The sequence below is a fragment of the Hypanus sabinus genome, chromosome 5 (assembly GCF_030144855.1).
Source record: "Hypanus sabinus isolate sHypSab1 chromosome 5, sHypSab1.hap1, whole genome shotgun sequence".
NCBI lineage: Eukaryota > Metazoa > Chordata > Chondrichthyes > Myliobatiformes > Dasyatidae > Hypanus > Hypanus sabinus.
The window spans coordinates 143,083,844-143,098,551 of NC_082710.1; the positions used below are offsets into that span (position 1 = coordinate 143,083,844).

Consider the following 14,708-nt stretch of genomic DNA (forward strand, 5'->3'; position numbering starts at 1 on the left):
ACCTGCATTATTCCAAAATGTCCCTAGAGATTTAATCAAACAAAACACGGAGCTGAGCCACACAAAGGGAGGCTGCTGCCAGTGTCCAGAACTTGAAGGACAGTGACACTGTGGGTTGTTGGTGGAGTTCCTACCTCACAACGCCGGACACCTGCGTTCAGTCCTGACCTCTGCTGCTGTCTGTGTGGAGTTTGCAAGCTCTCCCTGTTAAACACATGGGTTTCCCCCAGTTTCCTCCCACATCCTGAAGGCATGAAAGTTGGTGGATTAATTACCCCTTCTGTGTGGGTGAATGGTAGAACCCGGGGGCAGTGGATGAGAATGTGAGGAGAGTAAAAGAAATTGGGGTTAATGTATGATTGGACAGATAACGCAGAGATGGGTGGTTGATCATTAGCACTGACCTGGTGGACTTCACAATCTCCAGCGGTACAGGTGCACCATAAGACAGTGTACTTAGCCCTTGCTCTACTCAATTTACACCGACGGCTGTGTGGCTAAGCACAGCTCCAATCCATATTCAAGTTTGCTGATGATACCACTGTCATAGGCCAAATCAAAGGCGATTACCAATCAACCAAAAGGAGCGAGGTTGAAAATCTGGCTGAGTGGTGCCACAACGCCAACCTCTCACTCCGTGTCAGCAAGACCAAGGAGCTGATTATTGACTTAAGGAGAAGGAAACCAGAGGTCCATGAACCAGTTCCCTTCGGAGGATCAGAGGTAGAGATCAGAGGCAACTTTAAATTCATGGTTGTTACTATTTTGGAGGATCTGTCCTGGGCCCAGCATGTAAGTGCATTTACAAAGAAAGCACAGCAGTGCCACTACTTCCTTATGAGTTTGCAAGGATTCTGCATGGCATCTAAAACTTTGATATAGTTCTATAGATGTGCGGTGGAAAGTACATTGACTGGTTGCATCACAGCCTGGTGTGGAACACCAGGGCCCTTGAATGGAAAATCCCACAACAAGTAGTGGATGCGGCCCAGTCCGTCACATGTAAAGCTCTCCCCACCATTGAGTTGTTGCAGGAAAGCAGCTTCCATCATCAGGGACCCTCAACACCCAGGCCATGCTCTCGTCTTACTGCTGCTATCAGTAAGAAGGTAAAGGAGCCTCAGGACTCACACCACCAGGCGCAGGAACAGTTGCTGCCCCTCAACTATCAGGCTCTTGAACCAGTGGGGATAACCTCACTCAACTTCACTCACCCCTTCACTGAGATATTCCCAAAACCTATGGACTGACTTTCAAGGACTCACCATCTCATGTTCTAGATATTTTTTGCTTATTTATTTATTTTTATTTGTGCAGTTTGTTGTCTTTTGCACACTGGTTGAACGCTCGAGTTGGTGTGGTCTTTCATTGATTCTATTATGGGTTTGTTGAGTATGCCTGCAAGAAAATGAATCTCAGAGTTGTATATGGTGATATATATGTACTTGCATAATAAATTTCCTTTGAACTTTGTACTCCAAAGGGCCTTTTCCTCCCTGTAACTCAATAATGTAGTTTGTACATATCCCAAGTGTTCTGAGGATGTGAAAGGTTGCATTGAAGCGTTTTTTGTTTTGTTGGGAATTCTTTCCATCCCAGGCTTGGCTTTCCTGTGGGAGTTACTGCTTGGTAAACACCGCTCCATTCACAGCCCCTTACCTTTTCAGAATCATTATTTTGAGAGTACTGCGTCATTCTCAGAATTAGCCTTCACACTGCATCATTGGCCAAACGCCCATAATTCTCATTGACATCCCTGCACAATCAATGTTGTCAAACATATAGTCATTCATTGCACTGCTGTTATTCTCTTTTCACCTTGTGTTGGACTGGAAATGTTTATAACACAATCAATGCCTATCCTTTTTCCAATGCATTAAAATTTTTTTTTTTGCCTGTTGATTTGTCAACCCAGTGTTAAGACGTATGATTGATTGATCAGGAGTGGAAATTCCCGACACTCAGCTAAGTGGGCCGAGGGAAGAAGTCAGACAGCTTTGGGTTGTTTTCTCTGGCATGTCGGAGGCAAAGGAAAGACTCGATTGTTGATAAGGTGATAAGAGGCATCGAAAGACAGAAACACAAGAGATTCTACAGATGCTGGAAATCCAGATATGCACGCGTGCGCGTGCACGCACACACGTCTCTGCCCCAAATATTGACTATTTCCTCTTTTCTGTAGATGCTCTCTGGCCTGCTGAGCTTCTCCAGAATTTTGGGTGTGTCGCTTTGGATTCCAGCATCTGCAGATTTTCTTGAGTTTGTGATAAACACAAAAGTGCTGGAGGAACTCAGCAGGTCAGGCAGCGTCTATGGAGAGGAATAAGCAGTTGATGCTTCGAGCTGAGACCCTTCTTTGGGACGGAAGGGGAAAAGAAACCAGAATAAGAAGGTGGTGAATATATAGTCAGAATCTTTTCCCCAGGGTAGAAAAATCTAATATCAAAGGGCATCCATTTTAATGTGAGAAGGGGAAAGTTTAATGGAGACATGCATGGTTAATTCCTGTCTCACCCAACTGCTATGCTACTGTACTGTGTATTATGTAATAAGTATTCCGTGCTTAACACACAAAATTGTTCCTAAAGGCAATTAAATAAAGGCTTGGAGTAAAGAACATATTGTTTCTATACGAATGCAGTGATTGCACCAGAGGTCAGCTAACAAGTTGGAGGTGGAAGTTGGCTGTTGTTGATTAATTCAGAAATTAAAGAGCAGCGGGCACAGAAAGTGCAGCACCTTCTCCCGATGAAAGGAGGGTAACTTGAAAGAAAAATACAATCAGTGGAGGATGGCAGCACATGAATCAGTCTAAAACTACTTGCAACATTCATGATGTGATGCTGAGGCTTTATAAGGCACTGGTGTGGCCTCACCTTGAGTATTGTGAACAGTTTTGGGTTCCTCATCTTAGAAGAGATGTGCTGGCATTGGAGAGGGTCCAGAGGAGGTTCAGGGGGATGATTTCAGGAATGAAAGGGTTATCATACGAGGAACATTTGATGGCTCTGGGTCTGCAGAGGGATGAGGGGGGGAATCTCATTGAAATCTTCGAATGTTGAAAGGCCTAGACAGAGTAGATGTGGAAAGGATGTTTCCCATGGTGGGAGAGTCTAGGACAAGAGAGCGCAGCCTCAGGATAGAGGGGCATCCATTCAAAACAGAAATGCAGAGAAATTTCTTTAGCCAGAAGATGGTGAATTTGTGGAATTTGTAGCCACACACAGCTGTGGAGGCCAGGTCATTGGGTGTATTTAAGGCAGAGGTTGATAGGTCCTTGATTGGACATGGCATCAAAGGTTACAGAGAGAAGGCCAGGAAATGCAGTTGAGGAGGAGGGAAAAAAGGATCAGCCATGAATGAATGGTGGAGCAGACTCGATGGGCCAAATGGCCTAATTCTGCTGCTATTCCTTATGGTCTTATGATTGACATCTGCATTCTGGCCGATTGTGGTTGTCACTGCAGGAAACGACACTTGGAACTGGGACTGGTTTATTATTGTCATATGTACCAAGGCACAGTGAAGAACTTGTTTTGCAAGCCATTCATACAGATCATTTCAAAACACTGAGGTAGTACAAAGGAGAAAGCAATAATGTAATGCAGAATACTGTGTTACAGTTGTAGATAAGATGCTATGCAGGTAGAGAATAAGTTGCAAGAGACACAACCAGGTAGATTGTTAAATTAAGAGTTCATCTTCTTGTGTTTTTGTTGTTGTGTTCTTTATGCTGCATCACATTGGGAGTAGCATTCACTTTGTTTACCTTTACACTTGTGATGAATGATAATAAGTTCAAACTAAATTTATTATCGAAGTAGCAAACACGAGGAAATCTGCAGATGCTGGAAATCCAAATAACAACACACATAAAATGCTGGTGGAACGCAGCAGGCCAGGCAGCATCTATAGGGAGAAGCGCTGTCAACATTTCAGGCCAAGACCCTTCGTCAGGACTAACTGAAAGGAAAGATAGTAAGAGATTTGAAAGTACTACTTCAAAGTACCAGCATTTTGTGTGTGTTATTATCAATGTACATTTTTTGTCTCCATATATAACCCTGTTTCATTTTATTATGGGCATACTCAAATCCACAATAGAATAATAACTCTAATAGAATCAATGGAAAAGTGCACCAACTGGGGGTTCAATGTTTGTGCAAAAGATAACAAACTGTGGCAATACAAAAAGAAAGAAATAATAGTAAATAAATAAATAAACAATTAATATCAAGAACATGAAATGAAGAGGCCTTGAAAGCAAGTCCACAGGTTGTGGGAACAGTTCAATAATAGGGCAAGTGAAATTATCCCCTTTGGTTCAAAAGGGGTAATAACTGTTACTGAACCTGGTTGTGTGGGTCCTGAGGCTCATGTACCACCTTCCTGATGGCAGCAGTGAGAAGAGAGAATGGCTTGGGAGGTGGTTGGGGGGGGGGGGTCCCTGATTTATTTATCTATCTATCTACTTTTCTTTTGTATTTGCACAGTTTGTTGTCTTTTGCATTCCGGTTGAACGCCATAGTTGGTGCAGTCTTCCACTGACTCTGCTATGGTTATTATCTATAGATTTATAAAAGAAAATGAATTTCAAAATTGTACATGGTGACATGTGTACTTCGATAATAAAACTTACTTTTTACTTTGAACTTTGATGGATGATGCTTTCCTACAAGAACACTTGTGTAGATGTGATCAACAGTGGGGAGGGCTGTACACATGATGGATTGGGCCGTATCTGCTACTTTTTGTAGGATTTTCCATTCAAGGGAATTGGTGTTTCCATACCAGGCTGTGATGCAGCCAGTCATAATACTCCCCACCAAATATCTATAGAAGTTTGTCAGTGTTTCAGATGTCATGTTAAATCTTTGCAAACATCTAAGGAAGTAGAGGTGCTGCTGTGCTTTCTTCATAATTGCGACTAAGTGCTGGACCCAGGGCAGATCCTCTGAAATGACAACACCGAGGAATTTATAGTTGCTACCCCTCTCCACCTCTGATCCTCTGATGAGTACCGGCTCATGGACCTCTGGTTTCCTCCTGGTGAAGTCAATAACCAGCTCCTTGGTCTTGCTGATATTGAGTAAGAGGATGTTGTTGTGGCTCCTTCCTTAATGCTGAATGGTTATCATCTTTGATTGGCCTACGATCTTGAATCTTTGTTGTACAAGATTTTCATTCAGAAGTTTTCAACAGTAGGAAAGAAGCTGTTCCTGAACTGGGTGGTGTGTGTTTCCATGCTTTTTGTATTTTCTGTCCAATAGAAGGAGAGCGAATTATCAGGATGGGAGGGTTTTTTGATTATGTTGGTTGCCTTCCAGGGACAGTGTCCATAGAGGGAAGGCTGGTTTTTCTCATCAAGGAGTGGCTGGGAAATTGGTTCTTGATTGGATGTTATGTGAAAGAAGTCTGCAGACAATTAACACTCAGGATGGTGGTAGGGACTGGAACTTGCCAAATATTTTGTTTCACTGTTCCAGTAATATCAGGAAAGCAGCTAAACTCCAGAATACATTTCTAAAAAGTAAATTCAGCATATGAATGAAAACAAAAATCTTGCCATCTTCTTATTTACAGACCTGGATTTGATTGGAATGTGGCTAAAGATTTCCTCAGTACAGTTTTTTGTTTTGTATTTTGACAGATCAGAGTAGGGAGTTGACATAACTCGACAGTAAAGCTCTTATTAAAAACCAAAGGCAAAGGCTGGTGCCAGTGTTCTGTGGCGGAACTCCCTTTATCTTGCAGTCGGGTGTAGCAAGGTCTTTGATAGTCACTTACACAAATTGCCTCATGCAAACAAATAACCTGGAACAGCTTTCTTTTCCTGGTTCTGTAAATTCAGCGATTTAAACTGATGTCATGGAGGACATTATAATGACAGCTAACCTGTTGGATGTCTGTGCTGGCAACAGCTAACACAAAGCATCGCAGAAACACCTATCGGGCATGCCTCAAATGCTAGCTCTATGAAAATAAAGTATTAAAAGCTACTTGAAGTGTTGTAAGCAAAACATGGGCTGGTGGCAACCTTAAGCACAAAACGGTGGAAATATTCTGCAGGTCAGGCTGTGTCTGTGAGGAGTGAGGCTGGGTGAATGCTTGGGTTGATAAACTCCTGTAGGATTGGAAGTGGTTAAGAGATGAAATATAGGAGCCAGAAGACCCATGGTCATCATTTTAGGAACAGCTTCTTCCCTTCTGCCACCTGACTTCTGACCAGTCCATGAACACCTCGATATTTCTCTTTCATGCTATTTAAAGAACTCACAGTATTGTTTTTAATCTTGCACTGTAACAAATTTTATGACATGAGACAGTGATAATGAACCTGATTCTGACTGGGATTCAGTTTGAAGAATCATTACACCAATGACTAATTCTCCAAAGTGTATTATAGTGAATGAGCTATATGTGAAAAGAGCAAGCAATTTTTTGACATAAGAACATAAGAAATAGAAGCAGGAGTAGGTTATTTGACCCATCAAGACTGCTCTGCCGTTCAAAAAGATCAAGGCTGATCTACCTTGCACTCAACTCCACCTGCTGCCCATTCCCCATAACCTTAATTCCCTTTCTATGCAATAACCTACCTAACTGTGCCTTAAATATACTTAATGAGGTAGCCTCTACTGGCTTCCTGGGCAAAGAATTCCACAGATTCATTAATCTCTGGGAAAAGAAGTTCCTCTTCATCTCTGTCAACCTACTACTCCAAATCTTGAGTCTATATCCCCTCGTTCCGGTCTCACTTACCAGTGGAAACATCTTTCCTGCTTCTTGTCTATACAGTTCATCATGTTATATGTTTCTGTAACATCCCCTCTCATTCTTTTGAATTCTGGTGAGCTTAGGTCTAGGCTACTCTGTCTTTCCTCATAGCCTAACACTCTCATCTTCAGAACCAGCCCAGTGAATGTCCTCTGCACCATCTCCAAAGTCAGTATATCTTTCCTCAAGTAAGGAGAACAGAATTGCACTACAGGTATTTCTGAAGATGTTACCAGGAGGAACTCCCAACTGCCTCAGGGCACCTTCCAAAACATTTTGGTTTCCCAAAATCACCTCAGCACAGGAGACCATAATGCTCAAGGCTGGGTGCTGGCTTCTTGGACAATAAAATCACTTGTATGTGGGCCCCATATCTAAGAAATGATGTGCTGTTATTGGAGATGGTCCAGAGGAGGTTTATCAGAATAATCCTGGTAATGAAAGGGTTAACATGCGTGGAGCGATTGATGGCTCTGGGCCTATACTTGCCGGAGTTTAGAAGAACTGGGGAGGGTTGGAGGGAATCTCATTGAAACTTATCCAACATTGAAAGGCCTAGATCAGGGGTCGGCAACCCGCGGCTCCGGAGCCACATGCAGCTCTTTCATCTCTGTGCTGCGGCTCCCCAAGGTTTGTTAGGTTTTGAAATGTAATTCGAAATTTGAAGATTATGGGGATCTTGTACAATCTAAAAACGTTGTGGAGACCCCATTTCCTGGCACATCCGAACCGGCTCACAATTAGCCACCGTTCCGGCTAAGGGAGATAGCTTACGGGGGTTTGTGAGTATGTGTCTTTTGGAGCATCTGCGCCCAGGGGGACGGGTTGAGGGAGGCTTTAAATCAAGGCTGTTTAGTTCGAATAAAGTTACCTTTGACTGCAGTGTCTTTATTTTAGCGCTGCGTGTAGCACACCGCTACAACGTGTTTTTTATCGCTATTAATATACATCACCACTGCCAATGCCTGACACCCGCCAGTGCGCGCTTTCTTTTAATTCTTTGATCCAAGGTAGGCTACCTATGGAGTAACCTTCAACCCAACGTCTTTTTTTCGGAGTTCAAAATGTTTTTGTTGCATGCAGAAATGTAATTTCATTTTCTCTGCTGGAGTTCATCAATTTCATAAATGCAACACATTATAGTTTGTTTATACATAGCATAAAGGCAAAAAAAAAAACCGTTGTATGCAGTGTTATTTCATTTTAAATGTCAAACGGGTTTTGTGGCTCCCAGTGTTTTCTTTTCTGTGGGAAATGGGTCCATATTGGCTCTTTCAGTGGTAAACGTTGCCGACCCCTGGCCTAGATGGAGTGAATAGGGAGAGGATGTTTCCCATAATGGGTGAGTCTAGGATCGGAGAGCACAGCCTCAGAATGCAGGGACATCCCTTTAGAACTGAGGTGAGGAGGAATTTCTTTAGCCAGAGCGTGGTGAATCTGTGGAATTCATTGCCGCAGATGGTTGTTGAGGCCAAGTCATTATGTATATTTAAAATGGAGGTTGACAGGTTCTTGATTAGTCAGGGCGCCAAAAATTACGGGGAAAGGGCAGGAGAATGGGTTTGAGGGGGAATATATATCAGCAATGATCTAATGGCAGAGCATACTCGATGGGCCGAGTTGCCAAATTGTGCTCATGGCTTCTGATCTGGTAGCCTAAACCTGCCAGAGCCATTTCCCCTGCTCTGCTCTTCCACTTGAAGCGCAGAGCCAGCTCCCTTTTGAAAGCACTGACTGACTCTGACTCTCTCTCCGTCAGCGCTGCAGGAAATGAGTTCCAAGTTTTGAAATGATAGTAATCTAATAAACCAAATGGGATATGGAAATCATGAAATTATTCAACAGCCTTCTCATTAGATTAGACACCAGTGGTGCCACTTACTGCCACACTGACTGCGTTTGAATGAGGGGACGGGAAACATAGCTGTTAATATCTTTGTCCTTGGCTGTAAGCCTCGCTCTGCAGTGTTATATTTTGGCCACTGTTCTCATCACATAGCTGGTCTGCGGCCAAAAGAGTAAACCCTCCCTTTATTCCAGAAGGTACATGCCCTTGTTTCCAAGCATTGCCCTCGATCCAGCAGGAACACAAGGTAGCCAGTGTTCTCTGCATCGTCTGTTTCCCAGCGACTTGGAGCAGGTTTTCTTCTGGGGCTGACCTCTTGGTCTCAGGAGCCCTTGCTCCGCTGATCATGTTCTCTGAATCAGTTCAGTTGTTAATATTTCTGGGCCTATGCTCTGCTAACATTTTAACTCTGGTTATTTGCGCCAGCCTTTTACAGTGCTTCCCACCTGTGGTGTCGATCTTCCTGCTTTCAGAGCCGCGAGCCCAGGCTCTGCAAAACCCTGTACTCTGCTGAGCTTCCGTGTTTAAGTCATCTGCTTGATCGCTTAAGAATAACTGGTTCTATTTCTGGAGCAGATCTCTGAATAGGTACAATAAACAGCTTTGTTTCATTCTTGTGAGAAACGAGATGTAGGAAGCACTTCTATCCATGCCAAACACTTCTATCCATGCCAAAAATCTGGAAATGACAGAGTGACGGAGTGGTTATTGCACAGGAGAAAGCTATTTGGCCCACTGACTCCCTACGTGAGAACAATCCAGTTAATCCCACTTCCTTCAGCCTCTCCTGTAGACTTGTAAACTCTTTCCCATCTGTTCCACGGGGGCAGATGTTTTAATCCCCAAGAACAGCTCAGCGCATTATTCTTGTCTCTTTTCTGCATAGTTCTCTTGGGAATTCAAGCACTTTTCTTACCAGGTGGGACAGGGTGGATACAGGAGGAGTTCTAAATCAGAATCGAGGTTATTATCTCTGATGTATGTCATGAAATTAAATTTTTTGTGGCAGCACTACAATGGGAGACATAAGTATTACTGTAAGTCACTAAAAGTACATACAGTCGGCCCTCCTTATCCGCGGATTCTGCATGCGCAATTTCAACCATCCGCGAATCGTGAAAACCCGGAAGTGCTCTTCCAGCACTTGTTGTTCGAGCATGTGCAGACTTTTTTTCTTGTCATTATTCCCTAAACAATGCAGTATAACAACTATTTTACATAGCATTTACATTGTATTAGGTATTATAAGTAATCTAGAAATGATTTAAAGTATACAGGAGGATGTGCTTGGGTTATCGTGCATCAGAATTGAAAAAAAATCGGAAACTCTCTTGCTAAATAAGTCGGAACAGGTACAACTGGTATTATTTAGTGTCAGTCAAACATTTGTCTTAGTATATAGTATATATTTTACCTTTCTATGCATATAAAACACTTACGAACGTATGTTTCAGCGCCGGGCTTCATAACCGAAGTTCTCGGGACTCGGGACAGATCGCTCCCGAGTGCGCTCTCCACTGTGCTGGGTTGATGTGGAGGATCAAAAACTCAAAACTTAATAATTAAACCACTGCATTGCTTAGTAATAATTGTAGCTTTCATCTGGGCAAGGCCCTTCTCACTTTATCCTTTAAAATTGTTCCAATCGTTGACCGACGTAGCCTAACGCTTTTCCAATGACCGATGGCGTTTCACCTCTTTCTGATCACTTTATTATTTCCACTTTATTTTCAATCGTGATTGTGGTTATTTTCGTGAACAGAAACACTGCACATTCAGAGCTCTGGTGCCGGGTCCTAATGTCCACCGCTGTGAGACAGGTTAAATAAGGTCTGGGGTTCCGCTGGGTCCTAAGGTCCAACGGATTGAGACAGGTTGAATAAGGGACTTGAGCATCCGCGAATCTTGGTATCCGCGAGGGGTCCCAGAACCAATCCCCTGCGGATAAGGAGGGCCGACTGTAATGCAATAGAGGAATAACAAAGTAGTGTTCATGGACCGGTTAGAAATGTGAAGGCGAGGTGAAGAAGCTGTTCTTAAAATGTTGAGTGTGATTCTCCAGGCTCCTGTAGCTCCTCCCTAATGGCAGTATCTGAGATTTTGCCAATCAAAAATGATGGTGTCAATGAATTTATTGATAATGTTTGAGCTCTGCCTAGCCAGTCACGAGTCAAAGAGAGTAGGACAGTGGGCTAAGCACTGGTCCTTAAGATGTGCTTGTGTTGATCGTCAGCGAGGTGGAGATGCACCAAACGAGGTCTCCCGATAAGGAAGTCAAGAAGTGAAGTTTTAGAGGGTTAGGATCTCGGAAACTGGCCGCTCAACACTAGGAGGAGCGACATCTTCAGTCAGAGTCCAGTGAACCTTTGGAGTTCTCTACCCGGAGGCCGTGACGATGAATTCACTCGAAACAAAGATCCTCAACAGCAAAAGGAATGAGTGCATTTAGGGGCCGTGTGGGAAGATGGTAATCAATCATTTCATGCTGAATCCCAGACAGGCTGGAGGGGCAGAATTGTCTGATCTCCACTTGTTTTCTTCTCCTCCGTCCAAAATCGAGAAGCACAGCAGTCTCCACAGGCTGAAAGGCAGAAGTTAATTGAGTTATTTTTATTTTGATATAGGTTTCTGGATTAAATCCAAAGCGCTAATCACTGCTTTATTTTATATGACTGGGATTGCTCGCACAGAGTTTCATTGCAGGAGTATAAATTTCTCATTAAAAGGATCCTTGTTTAGTGCCAGTCTTGCCTTTCTGCAGTCAGTTTAGTATGCAATTAATTCCCAAGTGCAGTGTTTTTCCTGAAGCTGACAGAAGATATTGAAGATGGTTAGGCTGGTATTTTTGCCAGGCACCGGGGATCAGCCAGAAATTTGTAACTTGCCAGCTGGTTCAGGGTGCCACTGTTAAATGCTGATAACACACACAAAATGCTGGAGGAGCTCAGCAGGCCTGGCAGCGTCTGTGGAAAGGAGTAAACGGTCGACGTTTCGGGCCGGGACCCTTCTTCAGGACTGGGAAGGGAGGGGGGAGACGCCTAAATAAAAAGGTTTGGGGGTGGGGAAAGAGGCGAGCTGGAAAGTGACAGGTGAAACCGTCTAGGTGGAAAAGGTCAAGGGATGGAGAGAGTCTGAATGGAGGGGAGAGTGGAGAAAGGGAAGGAGGAGGGGACTGGCCTTCTCTTGTGCCAAGATGAGGCTCCCTCATGGAGGAGGAGCAGCACTTTATAATCAGTCTGGTTACCCTCCAACTTGATGGCGTGAGTATCGATTTCTCCTTCTGGTAAACAAATTAAACCCCCCTTCCTCTATTTCCCATTTTGACCTTTTACTACATCTCACCTGCCTATTATTTTCCCCTGAGTCCCATCCTCCTTCCCTTTCTCCTGCGGTCCACTCTCCTGTCCTATCAAATTCTTTCTTCTCCAGCCCTTGACCTTTCCCACTCAACTGTCTTCATCAATCACCTTTCCAGCTAGCCTCCATCCCTTCCCCCTACCCTTTTATTCTGACATCTTCCCCCCCTCCTCAGGCTTGAAGAAGGGTGTCGGCCCAAATGTTGACTGTTTACTCTTTTTCATAGTTGCTGCCTGACCTGCTGAGTTACTCCAGCATTTTTTCTGTTTTGCTTTGGATTTCTGGCAACTGCAGACTTCCTCGTGTTTATGTTAACTGCTGGTATTCTCCCAGGAACACCTGGTTAAGGTGAGAATCAGAGACCCATTCCCTGTGTGTGTGTGTGTGTGTGTGTGTGTGTGTGTGTGTGTGTGTGTGTGTGTGTGTGTGTGTGTGTGTGTGTGTGTGTGTGTGTGTGTGTGTGTGTGTGTGTGTGTGTGTGTGTGTGTGTGTGTGTGTGTGTGTGTGTGTGTGTGCCCCCTCTATCTCTGAGAACCAGACATTATGAGCTAGACTCACTTCTGGGAAACATAGTGTTTTCTACAGGCTGTACTAACAGAGAACGTGTCTGCTGAATGTGACCTTGGTGTGCAGGTCAAAGTCAAGTTTATTATCATATTCACAAGTACATGTATACACAGGTGCAATGAAAAACTTGTTTGCAGCAGCATCACAGGCACATAGGGATTCAACATTCACAAGAGAAGCAAAAATAAACTTAAATTATGCAGGAAAGAACTCAACTAGAACAAAAAAAAATTGTTGTGCAAAATGGTCAGAGTTGCTCGCTTGAAGGACTGCAGGTTGGTTCAAAGACCGAAGGTGGACAGGACTGTGCAAAAATCTTTGGCACATGTAAAAAAAATTCTGTAAAACAAAGATGCTTTCAAAATGATGAAATGAAAAGTTTCTAAATATCAAAAAAATTACTATGAAGAGCAGTAAACAGTAAAAAAATAAATAAAATCAAAATTTGGTATGACCACCCATTACCCTTAAAATTGCATTAATTCTCTTTTGTATACTGTGGAGTAGTTTTATAAAGAAATTGACTTGTAGGTTACTTCAAGCATCATGGAGAACATGCCACAGTTAGAACCATAGAACATTACAGCACAGAAGCAAGCCTTTTGGCCCTTCTTGGCCGTGCCGAACCATTTTTCTGCCTAGTCCCACTGACCTGCACCTGGACCATACCCCTCCATACCCCTCTCATCCATGTACCTGTCCAGGTTTTCCTTAAATGTTAAAAGTGAGCCCTCATTTACCACTCCAACTGGCAGCTTATTCCACATTACCACCACTCTCTGCGTGAAGAAACATCCCCCCTAATATTCCCTTTAAACTCCTCCCCCTTCATCCTTAACCCATGTCCTCTGTTTTTTTTTCTCTCCCCTAGCCTCAGTGGAAAAAGCCTGCTTGCATTCACTCTATCTATACCCATCATCATTTTATATACCTCTATCCAGTCTCCCCTCATTCTTCTACGCTCCAGGGAATAAAGTCCTAACCTATTCGACCTTTCTCTGTAACTCAGTTTCTCAAGCCCCGGCAACATCCTTGTAAACCTTCTCTGCACTCTTTCAACCTTTTTAATATCCTTCCTGTAATTTGGTGACCAAAACTGCACACAATACTCCAAATTCAGCCTCACCAATGCCTTATACAACCTCACCATAACATTCTAACTCTTATACTCAATGCTTTGATTTATAAAGGCCAATGTACCAAAAGCTCTCTTTATTAGACTATCTACCTGTGACGCCACTTTTAGGGAATTTTGTATCTGTGTTCCTAGATCCCTCTGCTCTACTGCACTCCTCAGTGCCCTAAGTTACCTTGTATGTTCTACCTTGGTTTGCCCTTCCAAAGTGCAATACCTCACACTTGTTCTTCTGCAGACTTTGGCTGTCTTGCTTGCTTCTGCCCCTCCAGGTAATTCCAGACAACCTCGATGATGTTGAGATCAAGGATCTGTGGAGGCCATGCCATCTGAAGCAATATAAAAATCTAGGGGGCCTAAGCCTTTTGCACAGTACTGCGTAAGGTGATATGAGGCACAGATAAAAGTGGACGGCCAGTGCCTTTTTCCAAGAACAAAAATGGCTAATATGAGGGAGCAAATTTTTGAGGTGATTGAGGGAAGTCTAGGGAGGTGTCAGAGGTAGGTTTTTTTACACAGAAAGTGGAAGGTGTGTGGAATGCACTGCCAGGCATGCTGGTAGAGGCAGATACTTTGGTGACTTTCAAAGACTTTTAGAGAGGCACATGGTTGATTGAAAAATGTAGGAGGGAAGGGTTAGGTTGATCTTGAAGTAGGTTGGACGGTCAGTACAACATTGTGGGCCAGAGAGCCTGTACTGTTCAATGTTCTACGCTCAAATAGTTGAAGGGAAGTAGCTGTTCTTAAACCTAGTGGTGTGGTACCTCAGGCGTCTGTACCTCCTGCCTGATGGTAGTGGCAAGAGGATGGCATGGTCTCAGTGGTGGGGATCTTTGTTGGTAAACTTTCCTTCTTGAGGCAGTGCCTCCTATAAATTCGTAACCACTGAACCGTGTCTGGAGTCGGGTTCAGAACCCTGAAAGATATAAAAAAAATCCTTCACGAGGGAAGAGAACAAGTGGGAAATTGGAACGGCAATAAAGCGAGTCTCATTCATCATCTTTACTGGGGATCTTTTAACAAATA

The 14,708-nt window shown here is 43.5% G+C and overlaps 1 protein-coding gene and 1 long non-coding RNA gene across 8 annotated transcripts in view; one reads left to right on the plus strand and one right to left on the minus strand.

Moving 5' to 3' along the window:
* Positions 1-12,185, minus strand: part of LOC132394398 (uncharacterized) — a 64,314-nt gene extending 52,129 nt beyond the window's left edge. For 2 of the 3 annotated variants that reach the window (XR_009512312.1, XR_009512311.1), the window contains exon 1: positions 10,038-12,185. This is a non-coding gene — a long non-coding RNA (uncharacterized LOC132394398). The remainder of the gene's footprint in view (positions 1-10,037) is intronic. The other variant, XR_009512313.1, reaches the window with a different exon arrangement.
* Positions 1-14,708, plus strand: part of farp1 (FERM, RhoGEF (ARHGEF) and pleckstrin domain protein 1 (chondrocyte-derived)) — a 236,747-nt gene that overhangs the window by 85,421 nt on the left and 136,618 nt on the right. The gene's annotated exons all lie outside the window — the stretch shown is intronic.